The 13,859-nt window shown below is 39.9% G+C and overlaps 1 protein-coding gene across 4 annotated transcripts in view; it reads left to right on the forward strand.

The window, feature by feature from the left end:
- Window positions 1-8,876: 8,876 nt before the first annotated feature.
- The window catches only part of si:dkeyp-27e10.3 (UPF0606 protein KIAA1549), a 44,922-nt gene continuing 39,939 nt past the window's right edge, over window positions 8,877-13,859 (forward strand). For all 4 annotated transcript variants that reach the window (XM_038301474.1, XM_038301475.1, XM_038301476.1 and 1 more), the window contains exon 1: window positions 8,877-9,214. The gene's annotated coding sequence lies outside the window, so the exon portion shown is untranslated. The remainder of the gene's footprint in view (window positions 9,215-13,859) is intronic.

Genomic DNA, 13,859 nt, shown 5'->3' on the forward strand with positions numbered 1-13,859 from the left:
ACATCGGACAGAACATCAGGGCGGTGATGCCAAACGACCATTTCTCCCACTTGATGGTGCTTTTGGAACATAAATCCGAATCTTTCTTCCTTATGGAGACTTTTTGCAGGAATTTTGCAGGAAAACTGCACTGCCGAGTATTTTCAGTTATGTCAGTTTCCGGCTTCAGGTGAAAGTTCTTTAACTATCCTTCCTTCCTCAGAGGCTGATGTTGATTGACTGCAGCTCCACTGAGCAGATAGCATAAATCCTGATGTTCTAAAAGATCCCAGCTTCCCTTCAATAACCCCCCACCCCATAAACCCCCCACCCACCCAGGGAATTTTCTGGCATCTGCATATTCCTCTTGTATCTTCTGCATATTTTACTCCAAAAAACAGCCCTGCTGGAAGCGTTGATCTGCATTGTACTCTGGAGTCCACTAGGGGGAGGTGCAGCTTCCTCTGCAGCCCTGTTGTTTTGTTTTGTCTGTTTTTCTTTATTTTAAACATTTATAAAGAGTAGATCATTCTGTGTAGCCAATAAATTTTTAGCGTCTAAGTAAATTACACAGCATCCGCTTTGCTGTGCCCAGCTGGAATCGAGCAGCAAATGTGCAACAATTCTTATCAATGAGAGCATTTACACTGTCTTGGATTTTTAAAATTGTTACTAAAGACACCTATATTTGCTTTAAAACCTCTCTACAATAAAATGCATATTTATTTATAGATGAATAGATGTATTTATTATCAACTGCCCACATTCTGCTGGAGGTTTCTTCCTGTTAAAAGGGGGTTTTTCCTCTCCACTGTCACTACAAGCATGCTTTTTGTGTGGGATTACCTTCAAGTCAATGAGTCGATGCAGTCAGCTGGTTTTCCTTAGATGGAAATCTTTGAAATAATTTGAATCAATGTGTTGAGAATTGGCGCTATAGAAATAAACTGAATTGAATTAGATCAAAACCTAATGATTGAACATTAAATGCACAAATATAAGCAACTAGTGTAGTTTCTTTGCACTCTGTGTATTTATCCATTCTAGAATAACCGCTGAAAATAGCTGGATTGCCCAAAAAAAATGAAAGGTAGCAAAATCTTTAACTGTTTTGAAATCCATGGCAGGAGTTGTGGTCTGCCTTGCGTTGCCGCAAGCTTTTAGTGAGCAATCTGAGCTCTTTCGGGCTTTGCAGCGCAGTGGATGCTGTGTAAATTAGGACTAAACTTCTTTACTCCAGGTGATTAAAGTCCTTACCCATCTTTACTGTTTTCTCAATGGTTTAAATATAAGAGAAAAAAAAACGGGACTTGGAAATGAAACAACCTCGACGCCCAAAGACAGATGGTTGAACGAATCAGTTTCATACAATCGAGACACATCACTGCTTAATTTACTTGGATTCTATTAAAAATTAGCTACTATTTAAGATTTTTGTCATTCCATATATTTGTTATTGCTTTTCTATTTAGATTAAAATAATACTTTGCACTTATTGAGTAACGCTGAAGTGTAGCATAGACATTGATGCAGCTTCAGTCGGCTGCTTGACGCTTCTTGTAATGTCTTCTTGTCTAATTACTGATGTTATTAACCAGCTCTAATTTGTAGCATGAAAAAGATCTGATTCAGTCAGCTTTATTTTCTTTAATAATATCTTTTGTAAAATACTAAATAACAACGTTTATCTGTTTTGTATTAGTGCAGCCACCATCCCTACTAATGTAGCAGTTAAAGATGTGGGAGTTCTTTATGTCAACTGATTACACTGTGTTTAATACCAAAGCTGTGATAAACCTTCTGAGCACAGCTGTGTGTAACAGAAGGTTCACATAGTTCAGCTTATTTGAATTGGGGGGGGGGGGGGGGTGTTAGGGCACTTTCTTAAACCAAATAGGCCGTTTAGTTCTTCAGAGCTGCTGTAGTTGCTGGTGGCTGGATCTCCTATAGAGGTCAGTGTTACAGCAAATCTGATGATGCCCCTTACTGAAGAACAAGATGCTTAGGGTTGTCTGTGATGTTTTTCAATATATGGAAATTTGGTCTCCGCATCATCATCTCCAAAGCTTTTAAAGGAAAAGTCTGGTCGCATTCAGAATTCAAACTTCTGAAAGTACTTTAAATATGAAATTATTACATCCTGTTCAATAAATGATAACTGTTTTTAATTCAGAGTAATTTTCATTTGAATGTGCTTTACTGGAGGCATCCATGTTTGTCAAAGAACACTACTGCCACCTACTGGTTTGTGACGTCACGGTGCGGTATCGGCTGTTGATCAAGTCCCAGTGCTGTATCTGGTGTTTGACACAACGCGCTATTATCCAAGTCACCTTGAAAACATTCTTCTTCCAAATGTTGGCTACATATTACGTGTTTTTTCTCTGGCCAGAAGTTCGATGGCAAATCCTCCCTCTTCAAGTTGGCGATCCAACGACCAACCCGTCCGTGGAGGATCAGGAATCGGAAAGCTGAAATAACTTATTTTTTTTCACTTTTACCCGATGTATTCCAGCATCCAGCTGCCATGCACGTGGGCATTGTCAGTTTCACTATAGCTCTGGTGAATTTCAATGGTGAAGTCCTCTGGAAATCTTCAATAATTGTTGTTGATTGCAGATGTGTCTAGTAGTTCCCATTGATTTTGCTTGTAAAGCGGGGAGAATGGCGCTAGGCTTACCGCACCGTGACATCACTGCTGGAAGATGGCAGGAGGGAGGGGTTACTATATTTGGGCAAAAATGGCCGCTCCCAGACTCAGTGATCGGAAGAAAATAATTATTTTCATTTTTTTACTGATTAACGCTATATTCATTAAATCAATGCAAATGTATTAGTTTTAGGTATAAATAATGATCCATTGATTATTCCTTTCTGACCGGAGTTTTCCTTTAAAGCAGTTCCAGGAAGAGAACCATCCTCCTTTTATGGATCGTTAGCTTTTTTAAGGCAATGGTTTCTGATGCCGTTAACCCAGCAGATGATGGGAAGAGATCCGACTCCAGAACAGACTTGCCCACATATCTCTGTAATTATGGAGCTTTCTATCCAGCTTCCTCTTGTATACCTCATTGCTTCCTCTTATCTTGACTTTAAGACTGCTCCGTAAACTCCTCAATAATTCCCGGTCTTCCTCCCTGAAGGCTCCTTATTCATGTTCAGCAGTTCCTTATGGTCCAGTGCATCTGATTGTTCCAGTGGAAAGATCGTCCACATCATCTTGCAGTTCTTATTCTTTTTTGTTTATCACCTGTTGCATCTAAACTCATGTTTCATAGATTATTTGATTTTCCAAGAGGAGGTTGTGTAGAAAAGATACAGTATATGAACTCCTGACTTTTGCATCATATCCAACATTATATATTTTTTTTCTCCGCGAGCAGCGGACAAACTCATGAAATGTTACAGTGACTGATTATTGTTACAAATCCATTGGGCTGATTTGTCTGTAGCTTAGCATTGCCTGAACTGATGACATCACAGGCAGTGTTGGCAACAGCAGACGGATCGTAAACGGTTGCCAAAATAACACTGGGTCTCTGGGGAAATAATACGGATACACTTTACTGCTACAAGTTTCATACATTACCAGAGAGTCATGGTTATTACAAAAAAGTTTGACCCTTTTCCTTTCCGTTTTTGTTGCTCATCTTTAAATAATTCAATATTAAATATTTGTTTGCTCCTATGGTTAAAAGGCTGGTCAGAAATGTTGGAGGGAAACTTATAAATTACTAATGGCTAGCCCACACTATCATAATGTTGCCTATTGTTGAATTTATCTGCTATTTGGGATGGCAGCCTAGGTATTTTTTCCAGTTTTAAAATATCAACCCGTTGCAAAAATTTGTAAAAATAAAGAATTGTCATATCCGTAGAAAAATCGAAATTGTCCAAATGTTGAAACCTAGCAGCCGTTCCACAGTGTAGAAAACCAGGTCAAACATACCTTCAAAGCTGTTCTGAAAAAGAGAATAGACTTATTTTTTTTTATGAGAATAAAAAGAATTTAAAAAGCCAAAAGAACCGAGGAGAAGAAATGTGTGAGATGCCGCTTTAAGCAGCATTGGCAGCAATATTCAGAGGGATGTTTTACAAAACCAAGATGAGAGATTAAGCCAGGATTTTCTGAACATCCAGGTTTATATAAACCTAAACTTGGTTTAACCAAAGCAGTAACACATCAGTTACCATGGTGATTTATTCTGTGCAACTAGCCCGACCAGGCTAACAGCCAGGCTTAGTTAATCCTGATGTGTTATTTGCTCAGTGAGCGTCACTCCCATCAGAAATGAATGAGTTTAACAGCGGTTCTGTTTTCATATCTCTATGCTGTGTTAAATCAGCCGGAATTAAAACCGTTAATCTATATTGATATATATAGTCTAATACTTTAATTATTTAAACATTATTCTGGTATTCCTTTCTAATCCTACCTTTATAGTTTTCTATGTGGACATTGTTCCTCTTTGAGGAGTTTTTGCAGACGGCTGCTGCTCTATGTTGGACAGAAAAGCCTTTAATAGACTATTGCTGTGCTGAGGGAAATAGAAAAATACCCATATTTGAATTTTTGCAGACAACTAACTGCATGACTGTCACCGTTTTTGCTGGGATGACCTGTGCAGACTGCTGGGTCCATAGATTCAGCGGCGCCCAGAACAGAACCATGCCTTCACTGCTAGAGATGATCTGAGCTGGACTCAGATCTTCCTCTAGTGGTTTGTTCCTGTGTGCAGCAAGAGATGCAGAGAATATTAGAAAAGCCTTTATTTGCTGCAACATCAAAAGTGTGTGTTTGGCATTAAAAGGATAGACGATCATCTTCAGAACCTCCCCGGCCTCAGGAGAACCACCTACATCCAGGAGGGATTCTGCTATATCAGACGTAACAGTGTTCAGTCCATGGCTCCAGAGCCGCTCCCCATGGATCCCCTCTAAAACAGGCCTCCTTTGTTTAAGTTAAGGATCAGATTTGATCCTGGACTGAATCCTGGAGATGGTGCCCCCCCTCCCCAGAGACATGTTTAAATAATTACAATACTTCACTATATATCAATATAGATTAACGGTTTTAATTCCGGCTGATTTAACACAGCATAGAGATAAGAAAACAGAACCGCTGTTAAACTCATTCATTTCTGATGGGAGTGACGCTCACTGAGCAAATAACACATCAGGATTAACTAAGCCTGGCTGTTAACCTGGTTGGGCTAGTTGCACAGAATAAATCACCATGGTAACTGATGTGTTTCTGCTTTGGTTAAACCAAGTTTAGGTTTATATAAACCAGGATGTTCAGAAAATCCTGGCTTAATCTCTCATCTTGGTTTTGTAAAACAAGCCTTTCAAAATGTTACTGAATTAATGTGAAAGTTATTTTTTTATTTTTCATCTATATAACTGTGAAGCTGCTGCATGCGTATTTTACTGTGAGAACTCCAAACATTTATGTTAGCTTTATTACAACCTGGGGATGGTTTTAGGTTGTGGGGATTCATCCGTGGGTTTGCCTGGTCAAATGTAAAATGCTGTTGTTCTAAAATTCTCACCACCAATAAAAATAAAAATGTTTGTCTCTTCCAAGGCTGATATTTGTTTTTTGTTCGGTATACTTCTGAATCAGTTCCAGTTACTCTTGGTTAAAAGAATAAAGTGAAAGTTTCTTTCATTTTTTTCCAAATAAAAAGATGTTTTTTATGGATAAAGGTTTGCTTTGTTTTATACGTGGCTTGGTTTACCCCGGATGTCTGGCAGAATTTGGTTTATGTCTATTTTTTAAATCATTATTATATTTTAAATCACAATTCAAATCATTATTTCAATCTATCAAATCATAATTTTGTATGTTTTTATTTATATATATATTTTTTAGTTTCTTGTTATGAGACTTTATCCTTTTCTTTATTGGCAGAGTTTCTAAACTTTAAGCACAACCATTTATATTTACCTTGTTAAATATAATCAACTTAAGGATTTCCAGTCAAAAGAGAGAGAGGTTTATAAGCGGAAGGAGAGGAGCAAGGTGTAAGGTGAGGAAAAGCCAGGTAGGTTTTGGTTCAGTTCATCCAAAAAGACAAAAACAAAGGAAAACAAAACACAAAGTTCTCAGACACGATGTGTTTTTGAATGATAGAGTTGGAAAAAAGCACTGAGTATGTTTCAGAAATGTAGAAGCAGTGAAATGTATCTTTCCTGGGTGCTCAGCCCCCTAAACCTCTGATCCTAGAATCGCCCCTGGGCATAACCACTACATAGTGCCCTATATATTGATTAGTGCATTCGGACACAGCCTCTGAGAAGTTTAAACTGGTCTTCCTCTGTGTGTCAACCTGACCCGAAGAACAATATTTATTTTTATGTAAAAGAAATTTATTTCACAAGATTAAAGATATATTGATGTAAAAAAAAGTGTCATTTTATTTTAATTTACAAATGATTTCATTTTTTTCCATCAGCCTGGGGAGCTTTAATGTCTCGTCAGCAGCAATATCAGCTGGATTCTGAATGAATATCTAAAAAGATCAGACATGTGATTTCCAGCAGTGCTGGTTTACTAACTCCTCATTCAGAGGGAAATTGTTCAGTCCTCTGTCAGTCTGTCTCTTCTCAACTATTGTAATAAGCTTTTAGTCCAAGTGAGAGATTATGTCTCCTCTACGGAAGCCCAGAGCGGTCGTGTCCCTTTAATACTTTTACTGTCATGGTTTTGGTTTGTATTATTTTGTAAAGTTTTATTTTTAGTTTTTATTGGTGTTTTTTTGATTCTTGTGTTCTAGTTATTTTTGATTGTATTTGAGTTCTTTGATATTTCCTGTTTGCCCTCTTGTGTCAGTCTCCTTTTCCCTAGCTCCCTTCTTGCTTCCTCTGTTCACACCTGCTCCCAATCTGCTAATTAGCCTGGTCTTTGTTTCTCTCTCCCAAATATTCTCCTCCTGTTCAGTCATTCTTGGCTGGTTTGTCGTCATTGCTTTGTCCCCTCCTTGTTCTAAGTATTCTTGGTTTTGAGCATTTTGGGATTTTTGCTTCTGTTACCATTTTTTTTTATTATTACACATTCAATTAACTACCTTAAGCTTGTCTGCATTTGGGTCTTGTCAAGCCTCCACCTCCACTGTGACAGTTTCATGGTGGATTTCTCGAGAAAACTAGTTAATTTCTTTATCTAAAGATAACTAAAGCCATTTTCTCATGATAATGAGATGATTAGCGTGTGTAAAATCTGATTACATCCTTCAATACTTCAACAATGAGAGAGGATTTATTAGTATAAGTCCTTTCAGCCCATGTGTAATTCTGGAAATAATCCTGTGTTTAACTTTTAGGTAACGAGACGACGTCATTAGTTTGATGATTTGCTTCCACTTCTGATTCATAAGCAATTAGACCTATGCCTCCACTGCCTTCGCTTCTGGTGTTTCCTGAACAGCCCTGGGGTTCCGCCTGTAACAGCTATAAGATGCATTAACCCCCAAAATGAGTCCAGATTAAAGATTTTCATAAAAAAACAGATTTGTTTCTAATGTATTCTATGCAACCCAATCATCCACCATGACCTGACAATGAGAACAGAAAAAGGAAACTAAAAAAACTCAATATTTGTGGACAACTAGGGGCCCCGCAGGCATGGATGGACTGGGAATCCAGGGCTGTTAGCCAGCCTCATTCATTACTCACACAGGTTAATCATCTCGTTATCTCAGGAAATCAATAACTGTTTTCTCGTGATAACGAGATGATTATCATTATCTTGATAAATCAATCAACGGTTTAACCGCGATAACGAAACAGTATGTCTTTATCTTGAGAAGGCAAAGGAAAAAAAGTTTAGTATGACCGCTCTGGGCTTCCGTACTCTATGGGTCAAGTTAGGTGGTCAAAAATTAGGAGCAATATTTATGGTTATTTAGCTTGTTTTAAGAGAAGAATAAGGGGTTTATTTACTTCATTTTTTTTTTTTTATTATTCATTTTTACACTAAGTCAGTCATTTATAGAAATCTTATTTTGTTGAATAAATATTTAGTTTGGAGCAAAATATTTAGTTTGCTGATTAAAGCTACAGTGTGTAATAATTACAGGGATATACAGTCAGAAATGTAATATATTATACATAACTATGTTATTTATCATCATCTACGAGCTCAGCCTCTTAACCTTAATATTTGCGTTGCCTTAGAATTCGTTATTTATAATTACATAGGAGCGGGTCTCGCAGCCAGGGAGGCAGACATCTTTGCGCTACGGCAGCGCAGAGCCAACAAACTAGCGATTGCGAGATCGCCAAAACGTCACAACAATGTAGAAAAAATAACGAGTATATTTATTATCTTAAGTCTACATGAAATCTATACCCTACACAGACTAATGAAATACTATCTGTAAAATTATCTATGTAAACAAACTTCATCACTTGAGAAGGTAGGTGATGCGGACGTCGTGGAAGACATTTTGTCCCGTAACGCTCGCCGTACTGTTGGGGGGGAGAAGCGGTGGGGGGGAGACGTTCATGTTGCTGCAGTCTGACCGCTAGATGTCACTAAAAGTTACACACTGTAGCTTTAAATAAATATTTAGTTTGTTAAATAAATATTTAGTTTCTTAAATAAATGTTTAGCTCCATATGTAATATTTATCTAACAAACTAAACATTTAGTTTATTAGATAAATATTTATTCAACAAACTATTCAATTTGCAAACTAAATATTTTAAACATAAATCTCTTATTTTTCTCCTAAAACAAACTAATTAACCATAAATATTGCTCCTAATCTTTCCAAGGGGCGCCCCATAGTGCTCCTCTGTTGGTGGTTAACCTTTTTCCAGCACATGTTTTCCTTCCACTCAACTTTCCCTGGTTATTCCCAGCATTCTCTGTGGCTCAGTGGGTTTGGGCTTTCTTCTCCTCTCATAAACCCGCCTAGCAGTTCAAAGCTCAACATAAGGCGTCTGGTTCCGTTGATCCAGGGGACATTGGAGGCTCCAATGACCGTCTGGCCCCTCAGGGGCCTCCTCCTGCAGTCAGAGGAGACATGCAGCAAGCTGCAGATCTGGATCAGAACAAACTGGCTTCTCCTGCCGCCGCTTGTGACCTGAATCTGTGGGAGGATCGAGGAGCTCGTTGATTAGAGGAGGAGAGGAGGACTGCGGACAGAGGAGGAAGGAGGGACCATCCTCCTCCTTGGCGCGGCGTGGAGAGGCGTGACGCGCCCGAACCGCATCCCAAGGATGGCAGGTGAGTCCGGTTTGTAGCCGAGGTTCTGGTTCGGTTCTGTTCCTTCGGGGCTCTCAGGCTGATCTGCTTCGGTGCGTTAGAGCGGCTCCGGCGGCCATCCGTGTCCGCTCCGCTTCCTCCAAGGCTGGGATAGAGAAGGGAGGAGGCTCCGGTGGTGGACCGGGTCATGATGATCCAGAACCATGTTCGGTCTGCGCGGCACCGGTCCGCCATCCGGAGCGGCTGAACCGGCTAACTGGGTCAGTGGACCGGACCGGAGCGAGCTGTCAGAAGGAGCGGAGAGCAGGAGAGGGATGCCTGGATCCGATGGGCCAGTGGGAGCGAGGCCTGCCGGTACCAGACAGTCTGGACCGGCTGGTTCTGCTCCATCAGCCTCTTTCAGGGCCGCTTTTTCCTGCACGTCTGAGATCAGATGTTTTCTTATTTTCCTCCAGGAGAAGCTTAATGTTTGAGGCAGAATAAAAGAATAAACATCTACCCAGAACCCAACCCTTTAACGGCTCCTATGAGGGACAATTTCTGGTTTATTAATCCTGAACAGATTTATTTTTCTAATTTTATCTCGTTTTACTGAATGATTCTCTCCTTGAGGTTTCCTGGATGTTTTTCCTCCTGTTCAGGAACTTCTAGGAGACTAAATGTGCTGAAGTGGAACATTAAACCGACCATCAGAGCTTCTTCCTTAAATGCTCCTTCAGCTGCAAAGTTTCTGACCTGTGCAGGGCCGGCCCAAGCCTGCATGGGGCCCTTAGTAAATTCTGATTTTGGGGCCCCTCTGTTTCTACTGAACCATCGATTGCTCAAATCAACAGTCAGATGATCTGGGGTCGTATTCAGTGGCGGCTGGTGAAAAATATTTTTGGTGGGGCTGATATAGCCTAGTGTATGTCTCCAACTAATCCGGAATAAGAATTCAAATAAACAATTGGACAATACATACAACTTAACAGTAATGATTTAATTTACTATATAATAACAGTAACAGTGATGATTTGGGTCACTGTGACGGGGTTCTTTGGCCTCCAAGAATCCAGGCTCAGTCAGGTTACCGGTGTTGGTGATTTATTGAGCTCAAAAACTCAAAACAGGGTGCAAAAGAAACTACACATACAAGATACTCTGGGCCTCAGCCTCCGTCCAGTTACCAGCAATGTAACAAAGAAACAGAAAACAAAAATTGCCGCTTTTCTTCCCACAGCCCTCATTAAATAGTTTAAGCCCCTACCCTCAGGCTCTCTTATTTCTGATTTCTTCTCATTAATCAGTTTTGTCCATATATTACCTCCACAAACAATTGATGTACAAAAACAAATAATTTTTACAACTTAATTCTTTTACACAGATTCATTGACTTATTCAATTACACCAAACTGGGTTTGAACTCAGCAAAGACGCAGCCAGACTGAAGATGACAAGTCCCCGCATAAACACGTACACATCCCCCCCCCCCCCCCCCCCCCCCCCCCACACACACACACACACGGCTAACCCCACTGAAATATTAAGTGTGCACCCTCAATATGCCAGCAGGTAACCAGGAACAGCTTGTGTGTTTTAAGTTCATGGAGCTACTGGTCTCAGCGCGAGTTTATTGGTCCTCACAAACACAGTATAACAGGAATGTGTGTGTGGCGCGCAAAGTTAGAGAGGTTGTTTTAAGCGACGAGGTGGATTCGTCACAGTCACAATAACCATGACAGGAAATGTTCATATCCTACAACAGGGATGTTCTTCTGGCAAACGGGTAGATAAATAAGGATCTCACCGAATTTGGTGGAAGCTGCATCTCGGTCGTTACATTCGCCATCTTCCCTCTAACTGTCTGCACCTGCGCTTGGGTTCAGAAGCCTGTTAAAGCGCAGTATTTTCAGCGCCCCAAGACCATAAAGTTCCGAGACGCTGATTGGCCATTAAATTCACCTAGCAATAGTACATGATTGACAGATTCTCTGCAAATGTGGGGCTGTCTGATAGGCGCCCCCAGAACAGAGACGGTAGGAGTCTGTCTGTGGAAATCCACAAATGAATGACAGTAGATAGGGAAATGTAGTTTATATAATTTGTTTTGCTTATAGGTACACAGTCTAGAGAGTAAAACTGACATTTATGAGTTAATTTCTAAAAATATATTTTACGTTTCTCTCTTCTTATCAGGGAGGGCGGTGCCCCAGCGCCCCCTATGGGCCGGCCGCCACTGGTCGTATTTAACAAACTTCTTAGAATTAGTCCTAAGATCAGTCTTAATGGTATACATTTTTTATAATAGTAAATAGCCAACTGTTGCATTTCCGAATCCTCACGAGTGGTGCACGACTTTACACCGGTGAATGTGTGAAAGTGAATGTGATTGGTCGTTTATCGAGAGGGTGGGATTGTTATGGTGGAAGGTTCGCAAGCAAGTTTGGTTATGGCCGGTTTGTTGGAAGCATCTTGCTAACCAGTTAGCAACTTAGTGCTAGTAGTAGTGTGGAAGAGGACGCCAGGGCGGCAGAAGCTTGGTTTGGTGTAGAAGGCTTACAGCCGTACATGTTTGAGCCCTTGCCTCGCAACGCTGCCAGTTCTTTTAGCTCTACGCCTGCTGAAGACACAGACGTCCATCCCCGTGAACACTGGGACGGAACTCAATGGGAAAGGAAATTATTCGGATTTCTTATTTTAACCGTTGCGTATATTAGCTGCGACATATGAATCAAGATGCTATGACTGAAAAACTTTGACAGATGACCTTTGATATATGATTGGCCGAATTTAGGTGTTCAGGCTGACGGATAACTAACTGCCTGGCATAAGATAACGAAGGAAAAAGAAAACTGGATTTTTTTTTTAAATAGAAATTTTCTAAATTTTGGGACAATATGGTCTGATAAAGAGTACATTTATATACATGTTTAAGCCAGAATGATTTAACATTTAAATATGTTTTCCCTTAGCCTGACGTAGTCCGACTCAATTCTAGTCAGAATATGAGTCTGATACTGCTCCATAGAGCTGTGATTATGGGGCGTGTTTTGAATGAACCAGGAAAAAAAAATGCCTCTGCACTCAATTGGATAGACCTACAACCAATAAGAGCAACGGAGTGCGTGACGTATGTTAAGCGAGGCATAGTTGTTGTCCACAAAAATCAAAGCACGCAGTTGCACGCCTAGAATAAGAAGATGAGACTTGATCGCGTTTCTCTGTTCCTCTTTTAAAATTAATTTGCTGTCGATATCTTCTAGAACAGACCTAATAGCAGAATCTACTCACCTAAACTCTCCAGCGGCAGCCATTATTGTTGTCACCCAAGCGCGCATTGGTCACGTGGTTGATTACGTTACTGTTGGTCATCTGTCCATCATCGTATAAAGCCCGCCCTGACAATTTGATTGGATCGCCTGACAGTGGGCGATAATACTCGCGCTACTATGGAGCAGAGCCAGACCGAACTTCCCGACCTCAAACCTTGTGGGCAGGACTAAGTTCGGAATGGCACCCAGGCTAGTTTTCCCTATGACTTCAAATTGAATTTAAAATATTTTGAAATATATTAATATATATCTTATAGATGTTAAAGATAAATATTTAATCTTTAAGTATTTAACTTTCGCGGGAGACACATTGGAGAAAGAGAGAGAAATGGTGCAAGAAACGTTCTTTTCCAGGACCTGGTTTAGCAAGAAGGCTTGGCTAGCAGCCTGCAGCGAGGCTAAAGCTTTATTCTTTCCCAGCCTTCTTTTTCAAATGTCAGAAACTGACCCAGCATGGATAAAGACAGTTAGGACTGATTTAAAGCACTTTTTAGGGAAGACAGAGAGCATGAACACTCTGGGATTAACATGGAAAAGAATAGAATATAGTCTACTTTTTCTAGATGTTTGGTAATTTGCGTATTTGCTCTTACTGTAAATAAACACATTCTCAGAAATCCCCGTATCGCTTAAAATTTCGTAGGTTTTTGCAGATGTGCGTCGCCAAAAACAGCTGTAGGTACGGACCTGTTATCCTTTCTAATAATAAGGCTTATTTATCAGCAGTGACTTTGGAATCGGAGCGATCCGGGAAATTTTAGCAGCAGAGGCGTCAAGAATCAAAGTACAAATACTTTGTTGCTTTGCTTAACTAGAAATTTTGGATATCTATACTTAACTGGAGTGTTGCAATACAGTTTGGCCTGTTTTTAAAAATATAAAAACCATCAAAATTATTTCTTCTATTCAGATAATGAATTTCTTTGTGGTGGGACTTGGTGCTGCCCCAACTTGTTGTTCTCTACATAGCATAAGAAAGACTTTTTCAAGATGATGCAAAGTTAAATTTGACACTGTTACCATCAGTTATAAAACTAAAAAGATTAAGTCTAAGGAAGATATCATCCAGAATTGTAGAAACATCTTCCTTTAATAAGCTAGTGCAGTAAAGCATCAGTCTTTAACATTTTTCCTGTATCACTTTTGCTTTTATACTTTAAGTAGTTTTAAAATGGTACTTTTACATTGCTTGTGAAGATTCACAGTTATCCACTAGTGGACTACCGTAATTTTCAGACTATTAGCCGCACCTGAATATAAGCCGCAGAAGCTAAACTGCATGATTTGAACATATACAAGCCGCACCGGACTATAAGCCACAGGTTTTTTATGTTTAATTACCATATGGTTCGTGC

The sequence above is a fragment of the Cyprinodon tularosa genome, unplaced genomic scaffold (assembly GCF_016077235.1).
Source record: "Cyprinodon tularosa strain WSP-4 unplaced genomic scaffold, ASM1607723v1 ctg469, whole genome shotgun sequence".
NCBI lineage: Eukaryota > Metazoa > Chordata > Actinopteri > Cyprinodontiformes > Cyprinodontidae > Cyprinodon > Cyprinodon tularosa.